Genomic DNA, 12,639 nt, shown 5'->3' on the forward strand with positions numbered 1-12,639 from the left:
TCCCTAGGCTCCATGCTCCCCATCCTTGTCTTCGTTTTTCCTTTTACCATACAACACTCACTATTTTATGATCCATGCATACATGCCAACACTACTGACTTACTGACTGCCACACTTCATAGCATTTTGACATTTGTAGTTGTTTCAAATAAATGAATGGTTTCTTTGCTTTAACTTCTTGTATCACCTCTTATTTGTCATGGTTTTTGACCCGGCTATGAGAAATTGGGGGCTCATCCAAGATGATTCCTAGGTGTTTTGTTGCATTTAATCGGTTATCCTCTTTGTGTTGGAATTAGTCCAGGTGCTGTTGATTGTAGGGGTTTCCCAGGCAGTCGGAGTGGAGGGGCCAGGGCTGATAGGTATACCACCTACAGGGTGGGTCCTTAGGGGATTCCCTCATTCATTTGCATATTCTGGTTTGGCCCTCGTTCTGTATAATTGAGGTCGGAGAAAACACCTGGGTGAGCTGATTGTCTTTGTTGGTGTTCAGAAGGGCATTATTGGAGTTGTGGATTGGAAGTCTGTTTGACCAAAGGAATGTAAGTGTTGACATGCTGGTGTGTAATTGTTTTGGAGCTAAAGCTATTTTCCCTTGTTGGGCATTGCAATGTAGCTCCTTTGAGTTTCTCAAGTTTGTTGTTTTTTGTAGTGCTGGGGGGAATGCGGTTAGAGGTTTGTCTCGGTGGGGGGGTTGCTAGATTGCCAGACACTGGTTGCTTCTCTATACCATCGGCCTTTAGTGCATAAGTACCAACCACAAGTAGGCACACGAAGACCAGGGGTGAGTTAGTTTAATATTTGGTTAGGCAGATAGAGGGGATGCTCCTGTTTGCCTTTTTGCAGCCAGCGTGTTGACTACTGCATTCTTAATTTGTTTTTAGATGGCTGCACAAAGGAGCAGTTGTTGAAAATTGCTGACCACTGTAGGGTTGAGATCAGTGACAAAAGGCTCAAGGACACAGTTAAGTCTATTTTAAAGGCTAACTAGTAAGAGATGAATTTGTTGCCAGGTGAAGCGGGAGGTATTGTTGAGGATGCTACTGGTTTGTCTTTGTCGTTAGGTCAGAGTACTGTTTTGTCCTTTGAACAGCAGAGGCAGCTACTGTTGTTACAAATGGAACATGAAAAGTTAAGGCACTGGGTTGAAGTTGAGAAAAATGAGAGAAGGAAACATGAAGTTGATAAAGAATTGGATTTGGAATAAATGAAGTGTGACACAAAGTAGGCTAGGATAATTTGGAGCATGAAAAATTAAGTTTGATCAGAGAAGGTACTGTAGGTTGAGCCTGTTACAGTGTGTACTGAAGCAGGAGGCACAGGAGGCATATTCAGCTTTATCTGTGAGAGATTTAGCTTGAGTTATGCATCAGTGAAAGCCGCTGTTCTTAAGGTCTATGAGATGGTTCCTGAGGCTTATCACCAGCGGTATAGGAATGGTAGGAAGGAAGATAAACAGTCCTACCTTGAGTGTTCACACAATTTGTTGAATACTTTTAATCGTTAGGAAACTTTTGATGATTTGTGTTATTTATTGTTTTGGAACAGTTAAAAAAAATTACCAGCCATTTTGCCACATATATAACCGAGCATCAGGTGAGGCAGCTTTGTTAGCAGATCAGTATGTCTTGACTCGCGGTGATTGGGGAAATATGCGTAGTGCCGGTGGCTCTAAGGATAGTGCTGTTAGGCATGGATTTTTGTCTGCGGGCTCAGTCAAGCCTGAGGTGGGAGTGAAGGTGACAGATTTGTGTAACATGGAAAAAGTATGTCACTACTCTCGCAAAAAGGAGCATGTGAAAGTGGATTGCTATGCTCTAAAGAGAAAGAACAAACAAATGAATGTAAAGGCTGCTCCATTAGCCGCTCCAGTGGTGAGTGATTTCAGACCTACCTTGTGCATTAGAAAGTTCCTTGTGATGATGCTTATTTGCCTTTCATAACAAGTGCTTATGTTTCCCTGACAGGACACAGTTACTAGGTGCCTGTTAGAATCCTGAGAGACACAAGTGCATTGGGTCCATTTATTCTAGCGTCAGTTTTCTCTTTTTCAGAAGAGTCTGATATTGGTGATTCAGTGCTAGTTCTAGGTATGGGATTGTCTATCTTGTCTACTCCGGTGCACAGGCTGCATCTCTTTTCAGAATTAGTAGAAAGGGGAGGTGTGCATCGCAGTGTGCCTGGTGTTGCCGGTGGAAGGAGTCCATCTCCTTCTTGGGAATGGGCTAGCTGGTGGCCACATGTGGCCAGATGTTCCTCCATCTTCAGTGGTTAATCCAGTCTCTATAATTAACAGTGAACCAGATGAGAGTGAGCGTGTCTTCCCGGAGGTGTTTGCAGCATGTGTTGTGACGCGTGCTGGGGCTTGTGCTGGTGGTGAACCTGATAGAGTGAGTGTGATGGAAGAACCATGTGTGAACTTGTCTGACTTTCCATTGTCTGTTTCACATGCAGAGCTGGTAGCAGAACAGCAGTCAGATCCCTCTATTAAGGAACTGCTGGAGACCACGATCCCTGTTGCAGAGGTGAGGAACAAGGCACATGGTTATTTCCTTGACAATGGTGTGCTGATAAGGAAGTGGGTGTCTTGTAGTGAGGTTCGTATGGGGAACCTAATTTTTCAAATTGTAGTACTAGCCACATTTCGTAACTTGGTTTTGCAGCTGTCTCATGACCAATCAGGGCATCTGGGGGTCGGGAAGATATATGACCATATTTTATGGAACTTCTTTTGGCCTCGGCTAATAAAGGAGGTGTCAGAATACATCAAAACTTGCCACACATGTCAAATAATTGGCAAGCCAAACCAGGTTATTAGGGCTGCTCCATTGCACCCAACACCTGTCATTGGTGAATCTTTTGAGCACCTAATCATTGACTGTGTTGAACCTCTGCCTCCTGCTAGGTCAGGAGCAAAGTGTCTTTTGACTGTCATGTGTCAAGCCACCAGATATCCAGCTGCATATCCTCTGCAGTCAATAACAACCGGGTCTATGGTTAAAGAACTTTACTTCCTATATGTTTGCACAGGTGTTGAAAGTTGGGCAGGGATTGGGAGGAAGGATTTCCATGGTAAATGATGGCAGCCAGGGAGGTAACCCAGGAGAGCACCAGGTTTAGGCCCAATGATTTGGTGTTTGCACATCCTGTACATGGTCCTCTGGCAGTGTTGAGGGACAATTTTAAGAGCAGTGATCTTCAAAAAAACCTGACTGACCATGTAAATAGGTTCAGGTATAGTTGTATGTTGCAGGGGAATTGGCAAAGGAGAAAAATTGGCTACAGCACAAGAGAAAATGAAGTGTGTTAATAATTGATGGGCTGAACGTTGACAATTCAGTCCTGGCAATCAAGTGTGGGCTCTTTTGCCAATTGTTGGGTCATCGTTTCAGGCCAGGTTCACAGGTCCTCACAAGGTGGTAAAGCAGACTTCATAAGAGAACTATCTGATTTCTTCTCTAGAGTGGAGGAAGAAATCAAGCTTTGTCATGTCAACCTGTTAAAGCTGTACTACTCTAATGCAGTTGCGCTGGGTGCGGCAAATGTACATAGTTCAACCAGCCCAAAACAGCACGTCACTCCACTGGTCATATCCCTCCATTGGCTCCCAGTTGCTGGCCACAAATTCAAAACCCTGACACTCGCTTACAAAACCAACTAAAACAGCTCCCACCTACCTGAACTCCCTCATTCAGGTCTACGCTCCTTCCCGCTCACTACGCTCTGCCAATGGAAGGTGCATGGTACCACCACCACAACAGGGTCCTAAGTCGCTGGCCAGACTCTTCTCATCTGTAGTTCCCCGGTGGTGGAAGGAGTTACCAAACTCGGTTCAATCCACAGAGTCCCTCTCGATCTTTAAGAAAAGACTAAAAACCCAGCTTAGCCTTATGGCACTTACTCTTGTTATTCACTCCCGACTAGATCCCTGCTTGTGTTGTATCAGCTCTCAGATGTACGTTGCTTTGGGGAAAAGCGTCTGTTAAATGAAATTGTAAATTGTAGTTCAGAGTGGGTTCCCCCTCTCAGTCAGCAGCAGTGATGGAGATGAAAGAGTCTCTCATTTTTGATCAAGCATTGCGGCTAAAGAACATTTAGCTCTTAACAACTTGGATAATTTGTTAGGCCATTTTCAAGAGTCAAAGTGTGTTGAGTTGGCTGAGCTAACTGACAGTTTTACAAGTTTGTTTGGTGATACACCTATACAAACCCGCCTTGTAGAGCATGATATAGGGTTGGGGGATGCAAAACTGATCAAACAGCAATTTTACTGTGTCTGCTGATAAGCGCAAGATGCAGAGGTCAGATTGCTGAACCATCATCCTCTAGCTGGGCCTCCCCATGTCTGCTTGTCCCTAAGTGTGATAACACCCCAGATTTTGCTCCAATTTTAGTAAGATCAACAGTGTCACCAAGCCAGATGCATTTCCACTTATGTGGATGGATGAATGCATCGATCAGGTTGGATCTGCGAAGTTCGTGAGTAAAACTGATCTGCTTAAGGGATATTGGCAGGTACCGTTATTCCAAAGGGCGCAAGGGATTTCTGCATTTATAACTCAATCTGGCCTGTATTCATATAAAGTGATACCTTTTGGCTTGTGGAACGCACCAGCAACATTCCATTGTTTGATGAATATGGTGGTTGGGGATTTGGAAGGTTGTGCTGTGTATTTGGATGACGTGGTTGTCTGCAGTGACAGTTGGGACAGTTAGGTTTTGCGCATTCACTTATTGTTTGAATGTTTGGCTTCACAACTGACAGCTAATCTGGTGAAATGTGATTTTTCTTGCACAACAGTAACGTACTTTGGACATGTTGTGGGCCAGGCCAAGTGTGTGCAAGCAAAGGTGCTGCTGTAGAGCAGTTTCTACAGGAACTACTCCAAGACGCTCCACACTCCCCATCCTTGTCTTTGTTTTTCCTTTTACCATACAACACTCCACTGACTATTTTATCATTCATGCATACACACCAACAATACTGACATACTGACTGCTACACCTCATTGCATTATTTGTCTTGGTTTTTGAGCCGGCAATAATGACAAAAGTGCAAAATGCCACAACTATTGGTGCTGCCGGTCTGGGTTTGTCTGTATTTGTTGCTGTTGATGTTGCTTTAGGAAGGTAGGAAACAAGTAGAGTAAGCAGGAAGCAGGAGATGGTGTAGACGTCCACTTTCCTGCTCAACTGAGTGACTCCTTGGTGTGTGTGATTTGCTTATCTGTCTCCACTACATTTATTCACCCTCAATCTCATGGTCCAACTAATGCCAGGATCAGACTATGCAATATTTTTGTCTTTCACAATGGTCACCATGTCAGTTAGGCAATCATAGTGTCAAGAAGTTGTCAATCATGACTACAGATGACACTATGTGTGATGCTGGCGGTCTTGTGTTCCAAAAAGAAAAGAAAAAAAAAACAATTGTGGACCCCTTCCTGGGTGTCATGAAAAGGACAGTATGGGCTGTCTATCCTTCAAAGAGAAAGGTTCGCTGTATGTAAACAGGCTGATTCAGGCAGGAAAACCTGCCATCAATCAGCAGTTATTCTGAAAAACTATATAGTTATAGCTGGACAACCGGTGGTGAACAGCTTTCTGTGTCAGTGTTTACATATGTGCACTAGAGAGTATTCTGTCATCCTATTGGTCAACATCAAGGAACAGGTCGCAGGAGATGTCAAACTAGGCAGGAAAAAACAAAAAATTCGTAAATTTGTTGGCGATGACCAAATTGTGTCAAAATCAGGATGAATTTGTGTAGTCTGATCCCGACAAAACACAGTAAATGCAGTCAGTCAACTGTTTGGATTACGAGGACAGAATCATGATGAGAAACAAAACAAAAAATGACAATTTAATCTGGATATTTGTGTTTTTCCTACATTATATTAGTTCACAGGTTAAGTTTTTTTTTTTTAAATAATGACTAAAATAAGTGTTTTATGACCTATAATGAAAATATAGTTTATCCTGAAGCAAATTCATGGGATCATTGACAGCAGGATCTTCCATTGGATTATAAACACAAGAATTGGACAAGCACTGAATAGACAGTGTGATGTTGATCCTTTACTGTCAGTCCTAATTTTAAAGAAAGAGTTCAACATTTTGGGAAATATGCTTATTTGCTTTCTGTCCAGGAATGAGACGAGAAGATCAATATCATTATGATGTGTGCACGTTAAGATCAGAGCTGGCGTCAGGAAGAGAGCTTAGAGCTTAGCCTAGCTTAGCATAACAACCAGAAGCAGGGGGAATCAGCTAGCCTTACTCTGTCAAAACATACACCTTTTAACATGTCCAAAGCTCACTAATTATGAGCTAATAATTATGTTGGAACTATTTCTTGTTAAATAACAGCCAGGTATAGTGACCAAGAAGTCTTCACAGTGAGGTTGCCAGGTTTGGCACCATCATGCTTAGCAACAGAATGTTTTGGTAGATGTATTTTTGAACTTTAGACAGAGCCAGGCAGAGCCAGGTCTGGAGTATTTATGCTATGTTAGGCTAACCACAGAAGCTTCCATCCATTCAATGCACATGGATTGCAACCTCTGTTATGGTGTCACTGTCCTTTCAGCAGCCGGCCAAACGGTCTTCAACAGGCTGTCATCTAGTACAGTACCAATTAAGCGTTTGGACACACCTTCCCATTCCCTTGAATGAGAAAGTGTATCCAAACTTTTGACTGGTACTGAACATCAGAGATTCAATGGACAAAAACAGTACTCAAGTAGGCTGCATAGCTTACTGTCATAAAATCACTGTAGATATCATAACATATCCAGAAAACAGTAACTGCATCTTCTCCTGCTTTAAAACATAATGAAGTAGAATAAATAATACTTAAATACATCAGGGATCAACGTGTTACGAACAAAACAGCTTGTCATTACTAACTACGACACTGATTGATGAGCTGACCTGATCTCATTGATCAAGTCAGCTCAGAGTTGTTACTAGAAAGATTTTGCCTCCAATTCTTCTGAGTATTTTGCAGTGATTTAGTTTTAATTTTATCCCATTCCAAGGTATGATTTTCCATCTAAAAGCTGCTATTCGTGTAGTGGGAGAGAGAAATGTGAGGATTTGAAGATGCTGAATCAGTTCTGTGCTCCTGTGGTGTCAGGGACACAATGATGTCTATAAGCCTTCACAGTTTTATCAGCGACTGCTGCTTACACTGCAAAAACAGTCTATTTTAAAAGAACAGTACTCCTCAAAATGAAAATGCAGTCATTATCTACCCACCCTCCATGTCAGATGAAATTTCTTTGAAGTAAGTAGGACCAATAAAAACAGTGAGAGTATACTCATGATTCTATCTCCTTTATCCAAAACTATTGAAGTTAAGAGGGCCATCTTCCCACAGCCACAAAATAAGCATAAAATATCCATCAAATTAGTGCAAACAGCTTGTGCAGCACAATCCAAGGTTTCTGTGTCCAAACTATTCCAAAAGTCTATCTCATTATTTCCTGTAGGGTATTTCCCTCACTGTCTGTCTTCTGTCATAGAGGTAACAGAAAGAGAGTCAGGACTTTGCAGGTTATTGCAGGATCAAAGTCAATTTTTTAGACAAATAAATAAGTTGCTGATCTATCATTGAAGATCACATCAACACAAACAGTAAAGTTGCAAGATATAATACCAAAACAATGACAGATACTAAAGCCCTCAATAGATCTGAATGGCACAGCATAATTTGGTGATAATTATCTGTGTTACAAGAGAAAATGACAACTTTCACATAAACATAGTTATTTAATGTATTGCTAATATAAAAATATTGAAAATAGCAGCTTTAATGGAAAAATTTTGGTGAATTACAACCTGGCTTTTATTTCCATTGCCATCATCTCCAACACCAATGATGTTGAGATTTCAAACAATGGCAACATTGCTATAAATATGAGTTCAGTAACACAAATGGTCAGATGATCATACTATATAACTATACAACAGTTCAGGTTCTTGACCAATTTGACTTTGTTGAACGTCACCCTAAAGATCTCATCATATTTTGGAAATGTAAATGATGGGTGATGCTGCTGGTATTTTTCGCCACTGTAAATTTTGTTTCACATCCTCAATGAAACATAGGAGTCTCCTGGATAGTGTGATTATATTATAGGTTTACATCACGGCCATCAGTTTGAACTATTTAAAATTTGTTTCTGAGCAATCGTTTTTGATTATTTTGGCATGGCGGATGGCTTTACATACTATGATACCCATAAGCCTTGGTAACCGTGAGAGGAAGCCAGTCAGAAGTGCATATAAGAGTTGTAGCAATGTACTATATGGTATATGTTACATGGTTGCAGTTGGGAACTAAACATTGAACCATAGCTGCAGAATTCATCCAAAACTGAGCCAGAATTAGAGAATGAATTCATTTAATGTGCACATTGTATTATCTATTCTTCTAAAAAGTGTAGTTTTTAGTCTACACTCTTTTTAAGCAAGGTTATTCAATGTTTCTTGCCAAAATGCACTTTGTGGGAGTTATAGTTTACTCAGCTTTAGTTATTATGTACACTGTCTTGTACTTTGTACCACTGTCTTTGACTTTTTAAAAATGTTATTGTTCATCTTTGTACTGATGATTCTAACTGTGATTATCATAACAATAACATCCCCTGGACACCCAAAATAACCCCTTCCACTTCACCACTCTATCACACCGGGCAAGACAAGTTCTGACTGACAAGTAATGATGAAAACAATGGTGTGTTTTTTACAGAAAGCAGGCAGTAATGACCCTGGGACAACTTTTAGGTTAATGTCTACAATGCCTCACATAATCCTACAGTATTTTCCCATTCTTTCAGTGCATAGTCACCAAGCTTGAACATGAGGCCTGAACCCCCATTTTCAGCATTGATAACAGTAAGTAACATTTTTAACCTGTTTTTAGTTGAGCCAACAGAGCACCAAATCTTTTAGCTTTACACCCACAGTCTTTCACTGAGCACCGCCTGTACAACTAGCCTTTTACTGTGGATGTGTAGAGTGAGAGGAAGGATAATGGAGGAGGTAGAGAGGGAGGAGGTGGCAGACCAGTTAATGTGTGGAAAGAAGAATTGACTATATAAACAAATATTGCATACAACATTCATGGCTGCTGATATAAATGGGACTGATATCCAACAGTGCTCCTAGAATCTATATCCCTGTGCTTTCCATCCATCCATTTTGTGCTGCTTATCCCGGACCAGGTCACAGTGGCATTAGACTGAGTGAGGAAACCCAGACATCCTTCACCTCGGCAACACCCTTCAGCTCTTCCTGTAGGATCCCAAGGCGTTCCCCGGCCAGAAGAGATATGTAGTCCCTCCAGTGTGTTCTTGGTCTGCCCTGGGGTCTCCTACCAGTTGGACGTGCCTGGAACACCTCCAGAGGGAGGCATCCAGGAGGCATCCTAATCAGTGCCCAAACCACCTCAGCTGGCTCCTTTCGATGCAAAGGAGTAGCGGCTTTACTCCGAGCTCTGCCTCACCCTATCTCTAAGACTGAGCCCGGACACCCTCTGGGGAAAACTCATTTTAGCCGCTTGTATCCGTAATCTCATTGTTTTAGTCACTCCCCAAAGCTCATGACCATAGGTGAGGGTTGGAACGTAGACCAACTGGTAATTTCAGAGCTTTGCCTTCTGACTAAGCTCTTTCTTCACTACAACAGTCCGGTACAACACCCACATTGCTGCTGATGCTGCACTGATCCGCCTGTCAACCTCATGCTCTATCTTACCCTCACTTGTGAACAAGACCCCCAGATACTTGAACTTCTCCACTTGGGGCAGCAACTCACTCCCAATCCAGAGTCCACCTTTTTCAGCTCGTGCACCACCCAAAGAAATGACATGGAGTCACCGCCCTGTGGGCCCACCACCTGCCGGGGTAAGAGACGGGGGTCTGGTGCACTGTTAAACGGGCAGCAGGCAGGGGTGGGGACCTGGACATGATGATCCCAGGCTTCATCTCTCTGTGCTTTCCATTTACACAAACCCATGCAAGGCAATATTGCCCTAAATGAAGCACTGTGGAGACGGCAAATGAAACTGATAGAATGTGCACAGTTTGTTTTATTTCCTTTTCTACAATCTTGTCGCCTGGCACTATGATGTGTGGCTGATGCATTTTCACCTGTATACTTCCCTGTATATTGCTGAAAGATAGTGGTGAAGTGTGCACAGCAGTCTGTAAAACTGAAGAAGACTCTTTGAAGAGTAGCAAAATGTGTTTAAGAGTTAAACAGCAAACCCAGTTAGTTGTCTTTGACTGAATATTTCTTTTTTAGCGCAGTTAGACATTTTTCCTCTAATAGGTGTGTTCACTTTTGGTTTTCCCTCCAAATAAACTGTTGACTTGTTTACAACCTTTCTGATTGTCAGACTGGTTGTGTTTCTTACCCTGTTGGACTTTGTTGTATGGATTTCAACATGTTCCCAGATCTCAGAAATTACTTTGGTGAGTAAAAGTTTTGGCCATCATTCCTATGATCCTATGATTCCCTTAAAATGTACCTCATTATTTTCTCTTAGCCCACTTTCTGTATAAACCAGTGTGTTTAGATTAAGGGATGGTCACAGCAGGATTTAAAATGGCAAAATTGAATTCATTGCAATAGAATTGCTGCGATCAGTGGATTCACTTGCAGGGGCATAGTAAATCTGCACACATTTTTTCCCTCAAGCTTCACTTTGATGTGTGAATTCACACCGTTGACCCATGGCAACCTGTTTTGACAGAGCTGAGCTTTGAGGGGACAGAGTGCCAGAGAGTCTAAAAAGGAGGAAGCTATTGTAGCTTCTTAACTGAGTTGCTCCTCTGTCAGAGTAAAAACTGCTCCACAAAACAATAAACTATGTGAAGTTATTGTCCCGTTAGCAACCAAGCTAAGCTAAAGAGTTTGTTAAGTGACTGTTAACATGCTCTTTAGCTTTATTTCCCCCTCTTCAATTACTTTTTGTTGACTGAAATGGCATTCAATGGTAAACATAATGCCAAGGGGAAATGAATAGAAAAGTAGAGAGAAAATAGGGAGAAGTATCAACTCAGAATGGAGGTTGTTTCACAGCACAAACACGCTGTCATCACTGTCAGCCTAATTTCCTCAAATCCTAATATGGGAGGAGGTGTAAGCATGTGGGTGTGGGTGTGGGTGTTACCTCTACAGATGAGTCACATCAGTGGGAAGGTGGGGATGTGTCAGATTATTATGGAGCCACTGTGTCTACTTTAAGCTGAAGGTACGTGGACTTATGTCAGATGGATTTGAAACCAAACAGGACACAAAGTCTGGAAATAATCTAATCTGAAACATTACATCTTACTCTGGAGTCTCTCTCTCTGGGAAAATAAACGGCACAAACACACACACGCACACACACAGACAAAACTGAAATAATAAAAACTCTAAAGTAGAGGAGAGGCCAATTTGTGCTTGTATTAAAATGCTGCATCTCATTAGCAAGGTTATTTCAGAGTTAGCTTTCTTTATTTAAACACCTAGTGAACAAAAGGCTCCATTCAGCACAAGCACTCATACAGCCCACAGCTAATGGATTGTAATCTAGATAGAACACACACACACACACACACACACACACACACACACACACACACACACACAGCAGTATTTCAGTCATACCTTGGTACACGCTCACACAGCAGAATAAAAAGTGGTCCATGCCTGGGAAAAGCCTGATACATTACAATGCAGCTCCAAGTAGTCTCTCACCATGAGCACACTGTTGATAAGTCCAGGAGTAAAAGGACATACTTTATTGGTCTTTCAGTTTTTGTTTCTTCTCATGCACTCTCTACTGTAGAGAAGTCATAGTCAGGTAATAAACTCGTTGGCTTAGCTCAGTTGAGAGCAAGACAATAAGTTCACACATTTTTAAGACACTAGTGCAGTGCCCGTTCAAAATGTGGCTGTTCAGAACGGCCGATAGCTTGGCCTCCGATTTGCTGCTTCAGTACATAGAAAAATGAATACTGTTGATGTGAGGTGTGAAAGACTATATACACCAACAACATGAAAGAAAATAACATTCTATTATACACAGATGTTAAGTTCTGTAATAGTGACTCTTTTCTCATTTCAAGTACAATGAGGGCTGCATTTAAAAATAAAACACGTAACAGAGAGCCTTTGAAAAAATGTGCATCGTAAAATAAAGTGGATCGATCATATTGGGCTCTTAGATCATTTATTTTCTTTGGCTTCAGTTCAGATCATTTGAGTGGGTATGTTTGCTCAAAAGATTTGTGCTTATATGAGACATACTGGTTTTGAACTGCCTGTGGGAAGTAGCTTAAGAATCTGTCCTTTCTTGATTAAAAGCTTTGTTTTCACTGTCTACTTTTCTCTTTTTAGAGCATGTGAAAAAACCTTTCTCTAACTTGCTGTACAGCTCTGATCGCCGGCTGTGCTCATGTTTATGGTTTTATTATTATGGAGTACAAAAAAATCAAACAAAAATATTTTTGGGTGAAAACAACTCATGCAGGGACTTGAGGGTTTAATGAGCACTCACATTCAACATGTTCAGTAGTTTTTTCGTTATTTGACTATTATGCATCACATTTAGCCATTTCCAGTTAGGCCCTATGCAATTTC

The 12,639-nt window shown here is 41.5% G+C and overlaps 1 long non-coding RNA gene across 1 annotated transcript; it reads left to right on the forward strand.

Annotated features, from left to right (window-relative positions):
* Positions 1-453: 453 nt before the first annotated feature.
* Positions 454-10,442, forward strand: LOC122988035. The gene is made up of 4 exons (XR_006404684.1): positions 454-542; positions 2,455-2,525; positions 8,844-8,901; positions 9,231-10,442. It is a non-coding gene; the product is annotated as an uncharacterized LOC122988035 (long non-coding RNA).
* Positions 10,443-12,639: the final 2,197 nt, after the last annotated feature.

The sequence above is a fragment of the Thunnus albacares genome, chromosome 1 (assembly GCF_914725855.1).
Source record: "Thunnus albacares chromosome 1, fThuAlb1.1, whole genome shotgun sequence".
Classification (NCBI taxonomy): Eukaryota; Metazoa; Chordata; class Actinopteri; order Scombriformes; family Scombridae; genus Thunnus; species Thunnus albacares.